Genomic DNA, 17,640 nt, shown 5'->3' with positions numbered 1-17,640 from the left:
GAAGGATCAGACATCCTCCTGTCTACCGTCCACTGCCAGACCTTCAGGCCATGGAAGAAAGACACATTATCCAGATCTACCATCTCAATTGGCAAACAATTATCGATCTCTGTTGTCAGTTGGAGCCAGATCTGATGCCTGCTATTCGTCATCAATACAGCATACAATCTATTACACAATTCATGGCAGTGTTGCACTTCCTGGCCATAGGGTCCTTCCAAAATACAGTGGCCCTATCTACTGGGATGCCCCTGCCTATGTTCAGTCTATTATTGAAGGATGCACTCTCAGCAGTGTTGAAAGCCCTGGACAGCTACCTCTGGTTTCCACAACATAAGGATTTTGTCCATGTGAAGGCTGAGTTACATGGTTTGGCACACATCCTACATGTTGTTGGAGCCATTGATGGTACACATGTTGCCTTGGTTCCACCACATGGCAATGAACAAGTCTCTTATAACAGGAAGAACTTCCATTCTATCAATGTCCAATTTGTTTGTCTGCCAGACCTCTACATTTCACATGTTTGTGCCCTTTATCCGGGTTCAGTCCATGATACCTTCTTCCTGGTGAACAACGCAATACCACAGCTGCTGTCACTACTGTACCCAGAGAGGGCCTGGCTGGATGGTAAGTCACATATGCCCTGTTTGTTTCTATGCAATGTCTGCAGTAAATATTTGGATGAGAAGGACTCATAGATGCACATATGTCTATTTCAATTACAGGGAACCCTGCATACCCAAACCGTCCATGGTTGTTGGCACCAATGAGGAACCCAACTACGCCCAGGGAAGTCTGCTTCAGCAATGCCCATTGAAGAACATGACATGTCATGGGCTTTTTGGCTCCTGAAAGCTAGATTTCACAGTCTGGACAAGACAGGTGGTGCCCTCCACTACTCACTTGAAAAAGTTTGTAAGATCATTGTAGCTGCTGCATGCTCCACAACATTGCCCAGAGGAAGGACATCCCATATATTCCAGATGAGGGTGACCTAGCAGTACCACCGGGTGAGAATCCTGAAATGCCAAGTGAAGATAACAGTGATGAAGAGGAAGGTGAAGACTTGCGGGCAGATCTTATTAATCACTACTTCACTTGAGTGTAAGTATATACTGTTATGTGATTACTGTGACTGTATGGTGAACTTGAGTGTAAGTATATAATGTTATGTGATTACTGTGACTGTATGGTGAACTGTAGGGGGGCAGGATGTTGAGTAAGTTATTTGTTTCCTATTGACAGGGGATGTGAAGCTAGGAAGTATGAAGCCAAGGCTTGCTTTCTAAGTCAGACTTGGAAATGTTGCAACCTTGATGATCTGCTTTGTTTCTGTCAGTCGCCTTGTAATGTGAGTGGATCTACTAAAGTTTGTAATGCTGTATAGGTGACATGTGTGATTGATAATGCATAGACTTCTTGGTTTGTGTTTTCTCCAGGTCTCTTCACTGTGCCATCCTCATGTGGACATTTCAGAGTTGTGACATTGGCAGGTAGCTGTCTGATATATGAAGTGGAAGTGGATTGATCCAGGTAATGTTGGTTACAGATATGGGGTGCTTGAGTCCCATGGACAGCGGGTGGATGGAATTCAGAATTGTGCAATATGTTTGTTTGATGTGGTGAGTTGGTCCAATTGTCTCATGTGTGTGATCATGTGCCCAGTGCAATCCATGCATTCTCACTTCACATTGTGTTGCCAATGATCCTGTATTATCTTTGTGTAGCTGTTGATGCATTTCCTCATTGCAGGCCACAGTGCCTGTGCCACAACACTGACATAAGTTTGTATTATGTCACCATATGCTTGTTCATTGTACTAGGATAGACCTATAAACAGGGACTGTTGTTCTGCCTTCTGTCTGTGCCATGGTGTATGTTAAGATGGCAGACATTGTTTTGATATGTGATAGGGCTCAAGCTAGTGACAATATACACTGATCTGTTAGCCTATTCTACGGGACAAGGTCTGACAAAGCCCTTTCATCTGTGGTCTGGGGGAAGGTACCTTTGGGATGTCTGACCTGACTCAAGATGGTTCTGCCATTCTTGGCTATGACAGTCTAGACATTTTAAAAACCTATGTGCTGTACTGTGAAATAATATTTTTGGTGTGACCAGACACTTGTGTCATTGTGTTGCTAATCCTCCTCAGCATGACACTATCTGAAATACATCCCTCTTTCCATTACCATCTTATGTCTTCCTCATATGCATCACATGAGTTTTACAATTCAACCTCTCAATATGTAGAATAAATGGTAGCAGGCAGTATTTTTGTGATGGGTGCGTTTATTTAAATATGTACAGGGCATTATTGTAAAGTGAAGGGATCAGTCATGGTGGATAAAATCAAATTAGTAGATGCCACATCATTTGAAGGCCATAGTCCAGTGTACTACTATCCTTGGAAAATGGAAAGTGGTTCAAAACAGTCAACAAAGTGAATCTGTGGCACACAAAGGAGTGAAATCAGGAAGAGGACACTTGCTGGCAGTTGTTGATATCTTGCCAGACACACCTTCTGGAGTCTTGGGTGGACGTCCCCGTTTGACAGGGGTATCTTCTGCTGCAGAGGCAGGGGTGTCTGAGGCAGGTTAGGGTACTACTGATCTCCCTGAACACCCCTGTCAGGAAGGCCAGGATGGTGTTGGTGGCCTCCCACTTTTCCAGTAACTCACAATGGAAGTCCCTCTGAAGCTGCTTCATCTCCCTGAATTCGACAAGTACCTGGCCCATCACACCTTGGGATTGTTGGTAGGCTTCCAAGACTTGGTTGATGGTGTCCTGGCCAGGGCCATATCCAGCAGCCTCATGCTGCAGGGCCACACCATCCCTCCCACGAACCCTACCCACACTTGCCTGCCCTGTTGGCACAGCTTTCTTCCTACCACTGGCACCAGGACCATCATTGTCAGAGGTGTGTTGCTATGACTCAGGATCCTGGACTAGGGGGTACAAGATTGTAGTCACAGTCCTCTGGACAGCGGTTTGGGGGTGACTGGCTGCCTGAGATGTTGAAGCAACAGGGCTGGGAGGAGTCGAGGTGGTCACGGTGAGGCTCACTGGTGCCTGATCAGGTTTCCTGAATGGGCCAAAACTGTCCTGAACATCCAGACAACCAAGAGTGGTGTCCACACAGAGGGCTTCATCCATGAGGTCAGTGGATGTCTCCTCAGTGGGCTCCATATTTGCAGTGGTAGCCAGACCTGTTGATGTAAGAGATACAATGTAAGAGGTTGTATTGTGACATATACCTCCAATGGTAAACAGTGACATTTGGTTAAGGCCATGTACACATTGTATTTGCATATTCCCCTTATGTGACAGGTACACATGTTATCACTCTTATTGACCTGACATTTGGGTAACACACTAATTCCATTTCAGTCAGCTAACTTCAGAATGTCTGAGTGTATTATCACATGATAGGATGGTCATTTATTTCTAGCAGTGCAGGTGAAAAAGTATCTGGGCAGGTGTGGTTTAGGCCATTTGAAGACGTAGGTGACTGTTATGCAGGCAGAGCCCAAACCTTGTTGTATATGTGATAGTTGTCATCATGTGGTCAGTACTGTGCTTTGGCCCTGCTTTTCTAAACCAATGAAAAATGGGAAACAAGTATAGTATTGTCTAGATATAGAAGCAATGCAAATAGTCTGCCTCCATCTGAGGAGGATCTCTATTAACAACAAAACAATCACCCAGGCATTAATGTATATATAGTGGAGAGAAAAGGGGACATAACTGATGCCTGTCGCACACCTCTGAATCAAAGGGGCAGTACACTAACCCTTTTCATCACATCTCACAGATTTTGCTACGTGTTGATGATTCTGTTGCAACAAAAATTGGTGATGTATTTATAGTGCCATCCAAATCATTCATTATTATACAAAGCTTTTCACCATAGCAAATGCAGAACACAGCCTCATATATGCTAAATTGATAGCCATATTTCAAAGAGGGGTGGGTACTTCACAGTAGTTTATGGTACTAGGTTTGCAATTCATCTTGAAATCCCAGCTGAACATCAGACATTATGGGGGTCATTCTGACCCCCGCGGGTGGCGGTCGCCGCCCGCCTGGAGGGAGCCGCCATATGGCCGCTCCGCGGTCGAAAGACCGCGGAGGCCATTCTGGCTTTCCCGCTGGGCTGGCGGGCGACCGCCAGAAGGCCGCCCGCCAGCCCAGCGGGAAACCCCTCCCCACGAGGAAGCCGGCTCCGAATGGAGCCGGCGGAGTGGGTATGTGCGACGGGTGCAGTGGCACCCGTCGCGTATTTCAGTGTCTGCAAAGCAGACACTGAAATACAAAGTGGGGCCCTCTTACGGGGGCCCCTGCAGTGCCCATGCCATTGGCATGGGCATAGCAGGGGCCCCCAGGGGCCCCACAACACCCCATACCACCATCCTGTTCTGCAGGACAGCGGAAAACCGGCGGGAGACCGCCGGTTTTCCTGTTCTGACCGTGGCTGAACCGCCGCGGTCAGAATGTCCTGAGGAGCACCGCCAGCCTGTTGGCAGTGCTCCCGCATCCCCGGCCCCGGCGGTCCTTGACCGCCGGGGTCGGAATGACCCCCTATATATTGTTACACCCAGATGCACTAATTGAGCAATTTGTCCAACAAAATCCAACCTTATAATTTAGCTGAGGGATCAAGGGGCTATAAAAGGATATGGGAGCTTGGGTCAGTATGGTTACCCTTCTTAAAATTTTAAATGATACCCAAAAGACACCAGGTATCAGGTAGCATTAAAGTACTGTAAACTGCATTATGCACCGTAGTTACATATCAAGCTCGGAGCTGTAAATTAGCCTTATACAAAACCATAGTTACAGATTCTCGGCCCGGGCTCTTATAAAGTTGCATTGTGTTATAACATTGATATCACACTTACTACCCCTATCTAGGGCACTGATGTGCTTGCATACATGGGTAGCATGGTACACTGTGTAGTGTGTGTTGTTGAAAGTGTGCTGTCTTATATTGATCCTGTGTTGAAAGTGTTTCCATGCTATGCGTGATGACTACTGTAGTGTGATAAATAAGAAAGGGTTAGAGATAGTCACACAGTTGTTGGAATTCAGTAAGCTGCCAGATGTGAACAGCTCTGCAGGCCCCTTTATTGTATTGCTTATGATCATAGTATACTTAGCTTGTACCTAGACTGGGTTGCCAATTTTGAGATTTTTTGTTTTAGTGTATGGTCCTGAGTAGGCATTCATTGGAGGTAGAGATGGTGGGACATCTGCTGTGATGGCCTTTGTACGTATCGTCACATATATAATTGGCACTGTGAGATGTCAAGAAGTGGTCATAGTACGAAGCTGGTTGGGACCTGAAATGTGGAGTAAATTAAAGCCCTCCATTGCACAGTGCTACATGGCAAAACTCTTCCATTATTTTAGGCCTGTACAGTTTGTGCCTGGCTTGATTTCAGATTATTGGTCTGACATCAGGTCATTTTATGGCGTTAAAACTTCAATTTAAAATATTTTTCCTAAGAATTGGCAATCAAGTATTGGTTTATAGTTTGCTGGGTTAGATGGATGGAGTTTTTCTTTTTGAGGAGCTTTTTAATGAAGAAGATTTTCAACTAGTGTGAGAGAGAACATAACTGCAAAGACATAGGGGGTTATTCCAACTTTGGAGGAGGTGGTAATCCGTCCCAAATGTGACGGATTTACCACCAGCCGTATTACGAGTTCCATAGGATATAATGGACTCGTAATACGGCTGGTGGTATATCCGTCACTTTACCATCACTTTTGGGACGGATTACCACTTCCTCCAAAGTTGGAATAACCCCCATAGTGTGTAAGCTTATTGCTAGTTGTGTTAAAGATATCTTGAAAAATTTGTGGGGTGCTGTAGAAAAGTCTCCTTTTTTGACATGGTTGCCCTCACTTTTTGCCTGGTATTTGATGCAATTCTGACTGAACTTGCACTGGGTTCCTGCTAACCAGGACCGCAGTGCCAGATCTCTTTCCCCAAAACTGTGCAATTGTTCCCCCAATTTGCAATACCTTTGGTCCTCGCGTAAGTCCCTAGTAAATGGTACCCCTGGTACCTAGGGCCTTGGTACCAAAGAAGGCCCTAAAGGGCCGCAGCATGTATTGTGCCACCTTCAGTGACCCCTCACCTAGCACAGACTGCCATTGCAGGCTGAATGTCTCGGTGCAGCTAAAATCAAAAACATGACATGGCATATACCACCTGTGTGCCATGTCCCCTAAACACTGTATGCAATATATGTGAGTCACCTCTACTAGATCAGACCTTACAACCCTAAAGCAGGGTGCATTACTTTGCTTGTGAGGGCATATCTGCACAAGCAGATATGCCCCTGCTATGACTTTGTCAATTCTCAGGCATAGTGAGTGAGCAGGGAAGCCATATTAAGTACATGTGCTAGACACTGGTCAATATAAGTTCCGCAGCTACATGATGGCTCTACTGAATATAGGGGTATTTGGTATCAAACAACTCATATTACTGATGTCCGTGATGGATTTATTAATACATGCACCCAGAGGGCACCTTAGAAAACCTTATAAAACCTACCAACTACCTGTGTGGCGACTGACTAGTTTAAGCCAGTCTACCACCACCAGACACAAGTCTGACTTCCTAGGGTGAGAGTCTTTGCTCTCTTGGGTCTACCACAAGCCTGGTGTTTATACACACCACCCAACAGGGTGACCTGAAAACCTATTTCCAAGGCAGGACAGGGAGCTTCAAAGAAGGCCACCATTCTTGGTATTCAGATTTTTGGTGTCCACCTCTGAGGTCAGTTCCACCCCTAAGGTGGGCTGCCTGATGTGGACACATCTTTTAGAAATCTGACAGCTTGGTGTTGGCAGATTTAGGAACTGCAGGGCAGGGTAGGCCCATCTTCCACAGGAAGTGGTCATGTAGGGTGTGTAGTGACTGGTGGCGGGTGGCAAACTCCGCTCTGCCTGTTGAGTTCCTGTTTTGCCCATTCTGCGCTCCGCTTGGGGTGCAGAGTTCAGCAAAAAATGCAAACCGTTACATGGCTGAATTTACTGCTCACCCTGTGCGAGATGGTATCATGTGCATTCATTGCTGCAATCCACACTACTATCAACATTGGTTTTCCGAATGGCAGAGGTGTAAGTTGTCTTTTGTGACTTCACTATCACTCAGTCTTTGAAAAAGTCATTACTGACATGCGTTTGTTACGAAGCATATGAAATGGAGGTAAGTGTTTAATGTGCAGGACTTTTTGGCTGAGCGGCGAGTGCTGTTTCCTAGAATACTCTGGGTCAGAAGTTTTACAGTCCGCTTCTTTTCACTTTTAATATGCAAACTTGCTGACTGCATGAAAATTGGAACAAAGGTGTAAGGTATACTGGTCTGCTCATGATTTCCCTTGCAGCCCTTACCAAACCTTGTTACAGGAGGAATTCAGACCTGTGGAAAAATACACAGGCACACACACACTCATTCACAGCCCAGGGGTTAATAGTGAACGATGCAATGCCTTGTCACTGCTCTTGTTTCTTGAATTTCCGAGCTATTCTCCTAAGTCAGACACATAAATGCAGTGTGCATTCACTGAACTCTGAGAAGCTAATGGTCCCACTTGTGGATGCTCTACCTAGAAAGATTTGAGTCACTACCTGTGCAGGCTGTTACTGCTGCATGATCACTCTGTGAGATCTTCACCCTCTAGGGCTCGCCAGGTAGAAATTGATGTGCAGGCTGTGTGTGCTGTCTGATAGGAACTGAAGGATTAAATAGATAGTGAGTGCTGAGAAGGGAGACCCTGCCGTGCTGAAATGAAGACCGGGAGAGCTCTGACCTACTCACTCTGTGTGGCTGGTGACAACGCTATCTATGCTGATCCAGCGAAACACAGGGGCTGTCCAGGGGGCTGCCCAAGGTGAGTGTTAATGGCGAGCGCTGTGAAGTGTTACATAACATTCTCTGGGCAACTAAAATACAAAATGCTTATTTGAGTGGCAAAGCGTGCTCCAGTCTCCATGTAAAATCTGACATTTTTTAAGGCTGTTTATGTCTACTTATATCCCTTCTTCATCCTCAAAATCCTACCCTCACATAATCCATACATACCTCTTTCCGTTTTGGTTTACCCTCAAGTTGTTTATCATCAGCAACATGACAGGCCGGTGGAATTCGGCTGCTCACGGAACTCCACACAATCTCACAGAGTTTTTTAGGTAGCTCCATGGAATTCCAAAGCTTACAACTCCATGAGTTCCACTTACCCCTAGTAGTGACCCCAGGGGTAAGTAGCCCATTGGCTACTAACCTACACTCCCAAAAACACCCTTCAATGCAGCATTTAGTGGAGCCCCTGGCACCAGGAAAGGAGATTCCTGCTGACCTACAAAGAAGAAGGAAACCTGAGAGAAGAAGCACCTAACTTGGCCCCAGTCTTACCAGCTTATCTGGTGTTCCAGATGATTTTAACCAAAGTCGACTTGCCCTGCAAGTTTCTGTGCCTCCAAAAGCCTGTGAGGGCTTCAACAAAGACCCAGGAACTTCTGTGGAGCTGCTTGCCTGCATTTTGCATCCCAAGACAACTGGGAGGACTCCAGATCACCAAGTACCAGCACCGGAAAGCACCACTGCACCTGTGCCACCCAGCCTGATTTGAAGTGGACTAACAATGCAACATGGTCTCCCAGCCCTCTAGGATCACAGCCCACCTTGGACTTGCTCACTGTGGACTCACCTACACCACCTGCAGCCTCTGCATGTAGACCCCCCTAAACCTAGAGTGTTCCAGTGAAGAAAATCCAGTGCCTCAGTACACCTCTGCACATGTCGCCCGTGGCCCATGGAGAAGAAGACCCGAGGTGTCTTCATATCCCCGGACATCTCAAGATTGGAGTCCACTTGTTGGTTCCCCTCGACTGGATATCCAGTCTTTACCTGCAGCATCCTTTTGACTGGACCAATCCCAATTGACTAACATTGGACACCCAATGCCATACTACACCTCTGCACCCAGCTGCCCTGGTGCTGCCCGATGTGACCTGTTGGTGTGGTCCTGACCCTTGCCCAATTCTCCCCTTAAGTCCAGGAGATTGGTCCCATAAGTCACTGCACTGTACCTGTTTGCTGCCTTTGTTTTTCCTCTATAGGATAACATTGTTGCTTTGAAAAATTGCCCTGTGTTGACTTTTCAAAACTGTAAAGATTTTTATTGCAAAATGTACTAACCTGATCAAATTGATTCTGATATCAAAATACATATAAAGAAACTTGTTATGTTTGGTAAATTGGTGTGGTCCTTCTTGAGTCGTGAGTTGTGTGTCTCATCTGTTGACTGTATGTGTATTTGCATATGTCTCACATTACTACTAAGCCTAAGGCTGCTTGACTACAATACCCTCTGAAAGAGCACCTTGGAATTGCTAAAGCAAGCCTTTGTTCACTTCATTCGGGACCCTAGCGCTGGAATGCCCCCTTTGCATACAGTATGCCTGGTGCAGGCATAATGTGGAGCAAGGGGTTACAAAGTGGTGCAATATTTGCTTTGTAAATATGGCTTGGCATTTATGGCCTTCCAACTCCACCTTAGCATCAAAAATCATGACGCTAAGGTGGAATCTGAATGACAGTAGGCCCACATACATCTGGGCCTTAATTTGTTAGTGTGGCTCAAATAAATCTTGGTCATTATATCTCTCTAAAGTTCGGATTGCAGTTGTATGTGGTGTTCCGACAAAATGTTATGGAAAGAGTATTATGAAACACAAAGTTTGATGTTATAAATATTGTGGTTTAAAATAACACTGGTAAGATCATCATATTTTTACAATATTTTTTAATATCTTTGTTAAAATATTGTCACATGCTACATCACTGTAATTTAGGTTGTTTGGTTTTCTAGATGTATTTTGAGTATTGTTTAGTGTAGTACTTTTAGGAGCAATATTTCAGGTTGATAGGGGATTAGTGTGGGGAATAATGTATGCTTTTTATTTTACTAATTTTGATCTGTTTCAGGTTAAATTTAAATTTTAATTTTAAAATTGATATATCATTTAAATGTCTAATAAGTATTTTTTGTTTGTTATTTGATTATATGTTTTTTGTTCCTTCATAAGTAATTTTTAGTTAATGTAACATATATTTTTTAATAGATTTATTGGTTTTAATTTGTACAATGTTCATTGCAAGCTTTAAATTCATGTAACTACATTTTATGATGTAAAATGTTATTTTGTTAAACAGTTTGCTTAGATTTATTTGTTCATTAATTCTGTTTACATGTTTGAAGCTTACAGTAAATATTAGTCATTTTATTTTTCCGAATATTTTTGGTAGTACTGTCAATTTACATGCTTTATGTTCTGTGGTTTACTTTTATGGGATAATTAAAATGGGTTTCTTTAATGTGTTCATTTTAGTGTTATATGTTGTTTTCTGGGATTAGTTTGTTTTGAAAAGTATAGAACTTTATCTGATGTTTTTAATTTTGGAGTAGGAATCAGAAATTTGTCCACCACATGTTCTCACTGTTCTCTAACATGGTACATTTTGGAGTTGGAATTATATATATATATATATATATATATATATATATATATATATGCATATGCCCAAAGTCCAACACTTTTTCCAATGAGGTCAGGTTTGGATTAGGAATGGAGAATTTGAACCACCCAAGTTCAACTCAAGGTGGTAAAGTTTGAGCATGGAATAGTAAATCTCATATTCTCAATGTACAACTCTTTCCCCACTGTGGCTACGTTTTAGTTGAGAACAGTAAATGTGGTATACAAAAAATGTTAGCATTTGTTTGTGTTTTATATTTAGAACATTATAAAAATCATTGTCATTTATAGCATATATTGAATTGTTAGCTTATTACCATGGTTTTTATAAGTACCATTGTTTATATTTTATTGTTATGTACATTTTGTAAACATCTCTTTTAGCATGTGCCATTTTCAACAGTACAGTATTTTCAATAACCACATAATAAATACAAAACATATTTAAACATTGGTTTCTATGGGATGGAAGTCTTTTTTATTTTCATTTGCTTGCTGATTTTTTCAGGTCAGTTTCTAAGACTTTGTAGTGTTTGTTCATAGGTTTGGACTGTTCCAGGAGCTTGCAAGAGTGCTTTCTCATCCTGGTGTCTGGTTCTAGGAAGGCTATTTTAAGATTTCTTATCTAGGTGTTTATTGGTGGGGGTTGTGTTTAGACTTTGTTAAACTAGTGTTTGTTTAGAGTCTGTTACGCTAGTCTTTGGGTCCCAGATTTATCAGTATTTGGTTCAATGAGGCCTTTGCATCAAAGGTAGTTAGAAAAAAGTGCCATATCTGCTATATCACATACCTTTTCCTTGTCGCCAGCACTAATGCACTTTTGACCACCTTGCCCACATTCACTCCCTTGCATCAAGTGCAGTCGTTGTGGGTGTTCTCTTATGCATGGATTTTGTATTGGAAGGCAACCCTTCCAGAATAAAAGCTGTCCTTTTTCACTTTTTCCACTTTGTATGTGTGCTGTACAATGCAGCACACATGCTGAGTTTGAAAAATAAGTAGAAATGAGAATGTTTATTATTGTTGTTAGATCTGCCACAAAGAGGCAGAATGTGTTGGCACAAATCTCTGTCTATCAATGTTAGTACTAAGGGTTTGCATCAAAACCAATGGGTTATTGCATTGGACCACCAAAGTAGCACATGTAGAACACCCATTGATGCACAGTAGCGCAAAGTAGCACAAAGAACAACTTTGTGTTACTTTGGGGAACTTTTCCATGAATTGAGGAGTAAATCCCACCCCAACACTTTCTATAAGATTTGTGTTATTTTTTAAATGCAAAACCGGTGCAAAGCTCAGTAAATTTGGGGCTGGATGATGTTTTAGTATATGTGTTATACTATAGTATTTGTTTATGATATTGCACTAGGCCTTATTGTGAAATGTGATGTTCATCTGTGTGCTATACATGTGTTCTATGTGTTTATTTTCGACTTGAATGCTTTTTTACTGAGATTTGATTTACACAAGGTTTGTACATTTTTTAATACGTTTATTTGTTTATAAATTTAGAGGTTTTGACTTTCATACATTGAACTTTATTTTTACCCGGGATGTGTTTGCTTTTCTTCCAGGAAAAATAGTTGGTTATTTTGATCAAAATGATCATTTATGCGTGTTCCCCAAGCATTTATATTTGCTTCACCTCTTAAAGGGATTCCGTAGGTTATTAGACACAAATGTTTTTTTGTCTGGCATTTTTTGCATTTTTGGGCTTGTTTTTATCAATTTATTGGGTCAGCCCAGTGGAAACATCATAATCAGGCCAGGGGAGAACGCCAGCTCCGCAGTGTTCTCTTCCCCAAAGGGCTGGCAGGCCAGCGGTCGGCCCACCAGTCTCATAATGGGGCCCTTGCTCTGTTAAATTTAAGTGTGGGTAATGTTTTGTTAACCTATGATCATTTATTTAGTGCATATATATGATTTTTATTGTGAAAGTATATTTTATTAGGCAACTGAAAGGTGTTTGCTCATTTAAAATAATGTTGGTTATTTTCAATTGTATGTTTATTTATTTTTCAATAAATGTACATTTTAATCTTAAATCTGATGTTTTGTCATTTGAATGTTTTTTATTTAGAATGGTATTTCAAATTTGTTTTAATACGATTTAAAAATACATATTAAGAGTTATGGGTTTTGTGTTTTAGGAAGTGGTAAATTTTGTTGTTGTTTAGCGTGTGCATGTTTTTAAGTAGGGTTCTTTCTATTGAGCCTAGATATGGCAGGCCTGTGCTACTAGTAAAAAGACTTACTTAAAATGCTCGAAGTTCAGATATTTGGTTAGCTGGTTTCAAATATTTTGCTTTGAGTTGGGTTAGGGATTGTTCCATTCTTTGTTCCTGGTTCTTTTTTAAGTATTTGTAGGTTTTGGTACAGCATACAATGGCTTATTTCAAGTGTTTTCTGGAAAGAATTGTACCATCCTTCCACTGCATTATTCACCTATGCTTCTTAGGACATGACTGTTTCATAGCCATCCCACCATGAAATATGATGCTTGAGTTTAGTGACTTTTATTGCAGAAACAAATGACAAAGTTATTAGCTTTTAAAATTACATCTGCATATTCTGGACTATTTTCATATTTACATATTCTATCCTCTGGGAGGAATTTTGTAGGTCCCTCCATATACTCTGGTTAAAGAGACAGTAGAACCCTTGAATTTCAGTGTTTAAGTTCAAGTATGTTTGAAATTATTTCCAGTTCACAATCAAAATTTCTTGTGGGCTTTATAGTTGTTTATTTGTTGTTTCATATTTGTTAGCATTTAAGTTGTAGTTTGTTTGTTAGGTAACAGTGCATACTAAAATGGTATATTTGTATGTTGATAATGACCTTGTATTTTGTATATGTGATTGAATGCTGGAGAGCACAACTTAAAGGTGTGCTCCATCATTCCTGCTAGTAAACTGTTAGTGGTAGTCTAAATAAGTGTTCTTTTATCATTATTGAGGCTGCTATATAGTATCAATGTGTCTCTTTTATATGTGACTAGTAAGTGTTAAGATATGTCTATACCTTCATATTTTTAAGTACAGCTTGTTTTTCCATGTGATTTTATCTATTCTGGCAATTAATCAATTTAGGGTTGGTATGCAATGGAATTGACCTACTGCTTGTTCAAGAACTTTTGGAATACATTTTTAAGTATAGTTCCTGATGAATCATGTGGGTTTGCACTGGTCTCTTTTAGGTCCTTTAAAGTATTTCTGGCTTCTATTTCTAGTTTTAGGTGATTATTTATCATAATGCTTTCAACTTTCATTTTTAGTGATAGTCCTAGCCTAGCAAATATTTGAATAATATGTTGTGCCTTTCAAGTGTGTTTTCTCATGGGTGGTGCACTCCTTGCTATGGGTATATTCTCTATAACTTAATAACAGCTTCCCTTTCTGTTTTGTATAAATTGTTCTGTTTCTAACATTTTATCATTGTGAGTAAAGATTATTTTTTTTTTTTTAAATGATGTTATATTTATGTTAACATCATCACATTGCAGATCCACATCTTAACTTGCATTCTAAATGTTGTCTACACTTTGTATTTGTTGCAGATTTTTGCTTTGTAGGTCTGCTTTGTGCAGTGTTTTGAGAGGAAAACTTACATCAGTAAAATTTAGTTAGGGGTTTATTTGTTTTATTGTCGTTTTTTAAATATGCTAAAGCTTTATTTTTGGTTTAAGTTTAGGTTTGTGCTTATATTTGAGATGGTCCTTTTTATATTTTTGAGTAAACTGGTGCCTGTGCCTTTGTTGTCTTTTTTTAGCACTTTCTGTTCTTATGGAGGATGAACCTTTGCTTTTAAGTAAAAACACATAACATAGTTTTAATTGTTTGACATTTACATTATTTTTGTTGTGCATTAATTGTGTTTGGCTCCATTTATTTTTAGCCTTACTTGTTGGTGGTTCATTGAAGTAATGCAGTCTTCATTTGTAGTCTGCAGTTTGTCAGAGAGATGCTGTTGTGCTCAAATCGTTTGTAGGTAGCATTTTGTTTTGCTATTTTGTGGCCCTTCATTACTGTTTATTCGAAAATCATTTCTATTTAGTAACTGTTTTAAGTGTAATTAGAATACTGTTTTGAAGCATTTAGTATTTTTACTATTTATTTAATGGATGTTAATATAATAATAATATTAATATTATTTTGAACTATTTTTTATGTGTATATATTCAACATAACTTCTTGTGTTTTATTTATAATCATGTTGATGTTCCAGTGTTAGATATTTTGGCATTTGTGATTGTTTTAATGTTGAAGTAGCCTTAATGTGTAGACAATGGGGGTCATTACAACATTGGCGGTAAAAACCGCTTACTGCCGTGCAGAAGACCATCAATACACCGCCGCTGCCGCGGAAATCCGCCACAGCTATTATGACCCACATCTTGGAATCCGCCGAAATTCAGACACCCACACAAGTCCGCCACACCAAAGGTCAGTGATAAACTGGCGAAAAAAAATCCTCCACCGTCACGCCAACAGAAACACGCCCATGCTATCACGACCCATGAATCCACGCAGCGGTCTTTCAACCGCGGTATTCCATTGGCGGTACACACCGCCGCGCTCAAAATACACACACATCTCCAAAACACCGCCACATTGGACAATTCGAAATACACACACCTGATACACATACACACACCACTCCCACACAATCAATACACTATAAAACACACACCCACATCACCCACAAACCCCTACGACCAGAGAGACTGCACAGCATAGACAACCCCACCACACAGAGGCACACAACACCATCACCCACACAACATCCACGCACAAAACACCACACACCACTACACATCACCACACTCTTCACCACATACACCACCCCACACATCACCTACACCACCCCATGGCACAGCAAAGACACCCCAGGTTCTCCGAGGAGGAGCTCAGGGTCATGGTGGAGAAAATCGTCCGGGTAGAGACACAGCTATTTGGAGCACAGGTGCAGCACACCTCCATAGCTAGGAAGATGGAGCCATGGCGAAGAATAGTCAACAGGGTCAACGCAGTGGGACAACACCCAAGCAATCGGGAGGACATCAGGAAGAGGTGGAACGACCTACGGGGGAAGGTGCGTTCCGTGGTCTCAAGATACAACATCGCGGTACAGCGGACTGGCGGCGGACCCCCACCTCCTCCCCCACAACTAACAACATGGGAGGAGCAGGTCTTGACCATTATGCATCCTGAGGGCCTCGGAGGAGTCGATGGAGGAAAGGACTCTGGTAAGTCAAATCTTAACTATCATATCCCCCACCCTACCTGCATGCTATCACAGACCCCCACCCTCGCCCCCCCATCACTCCAACTCCTCACTAATGTACTAATAACACAAACCACCCATCCCAACACCAAGCCCTGCATGACACAACAAAGCATGGACACCCATCACTAAAGCATGCCCACTGCACATACCCATAACACCCCCCCAACCATCATCACACAAGCCCCCACACAGGAATGCTAGCACCGGAGTACACGCTCCCCCACCCATTGCACACCATGACACACACACATGCAATAATCATGCTTTTACACCCCTGCAGGACCACTACCCAACGTCACCAGACAGGAGGGTCCAGACATCTCTACCCCACCCACAGAAGAGGCCCACAGTGATGACAGCAGCTCTGGCCAACTGGATCCAGATGACCAGCCCGGACCATCGTGGGCCTCGGGACAGTCGGTTCCCCTCACACAGGCACAGCCCACCACAGACCTTCCACCCTCTGGTAACACCAGCACAGCACCCACCCAGCGGGCCCATACCTCCGTACCCAGGACACGTCAATCAGCTGTGTGTCCACCACTACAGGGAACCCAGGATAACCCACCACCCCAACAACAACAGGGACCTGGGGGCAGTAGTAGTGGGCACACGGTCCAGGGGACGGAGGCCCAGGAACACAGGGGAACTGGGAGGGCTGCTGTGCGACAGGGAGCGGACAGGCCAAGGGAACCCACTCTCCACGAGGCCCTCTCCTCCATCATGGGAGCATACCACCACTCCCAGGAGACGATGGCTACGGTCCTGGCCAAGTTTCAGGAGACCCAGCGCCTGCAGGAGGAACAGTATTTGGGCTTCAGGGAGGAACTCAGAGCCATCAATTCCACCCTGGGCACCATCGTAGGGGTGCTGAAGGAGATACTGAACACCAGGAGGGACACCGTGGCACTCCAAGGGACCCCTGACACTAGCATCGACGATGAACTGCCCACCACCTCCGCCGACGCTAGTGGACAGGAGGCACCGCCAAAGGACCACCACACCAGCACCCCACCCCCTGCAGACAGAGAACCACCCGCAAGCGGTCCCTGAGATCCAGGAACAGGACAGAGCACGATGGCAAGAACTCTGCCAAGAAATGAGACCACCCTGATTGTCATCCCACTGTCCCACTTTGTAACCCTGTCCATATTGGAACAGCCCCAGCTCCACTATCTATGCCCATATGGGCAGTGCACCTGTGAGACTAATAGACTGGACTCTGCCATGGACATTCCTCCACCATCACCCCTCACCATTTTACCACCCCTCTCCAATATTTAGCACTTCAATAAACACTCTTGAAGCACAAAACAATCTGGAGTCAGTCTGTGATTTTGAAAATGTGTATTAGCAATGACAGTGACAAAATCCGTTCTCAAATGTAATGTCAACATACCTATGTCACACCTCACAAGTCCATGAAGAATGTAAGCAGATGACACGCGTTGGTAACCACACCTGTGAAACCGTAATGGAAATGTACAACTCAGTTACCATATACTGGTTGAAATTGACAGACAGGATAGAATTAGAAGTGTGAAAGTACTTGTAGTAGGCAAGAATGTGTTCTCACCTGTGTGTCACTGGAAATATTGCTGGATAACTGAGTCCCTGTTGTCAATGTCTTCTTCTCTGCTTCCTCCTCATCACTGTCCACAGGCTCCACAGCTGCCACAACACCGGACCATCTTCCCGCAGAAAAGGCAGCTGGCGTCGCAAAGCCAGATTGTGAAGCATACAGCAGGCGATGATGATCTGGCACACCTTCCTTGGTGAGTAGAATAGGG

This window comes from Pleurodeles waltl, chromosome 1_1, assembly GCF_031143425.1.
Source record: "Pleurodeles waltl isolate 20211129_DDA chromosome 1_1, aPleWal1.hap1.20221129, whole genome shotgun sequence".
NCBI lineage: Eukaryota > Metazoa > Chordata > Amphibia > Caudata > Salamandridae > Pleurodeles > Pleurodeles waltl.
Note: the sequence above shows the minus strand (reverse complement) of the source record.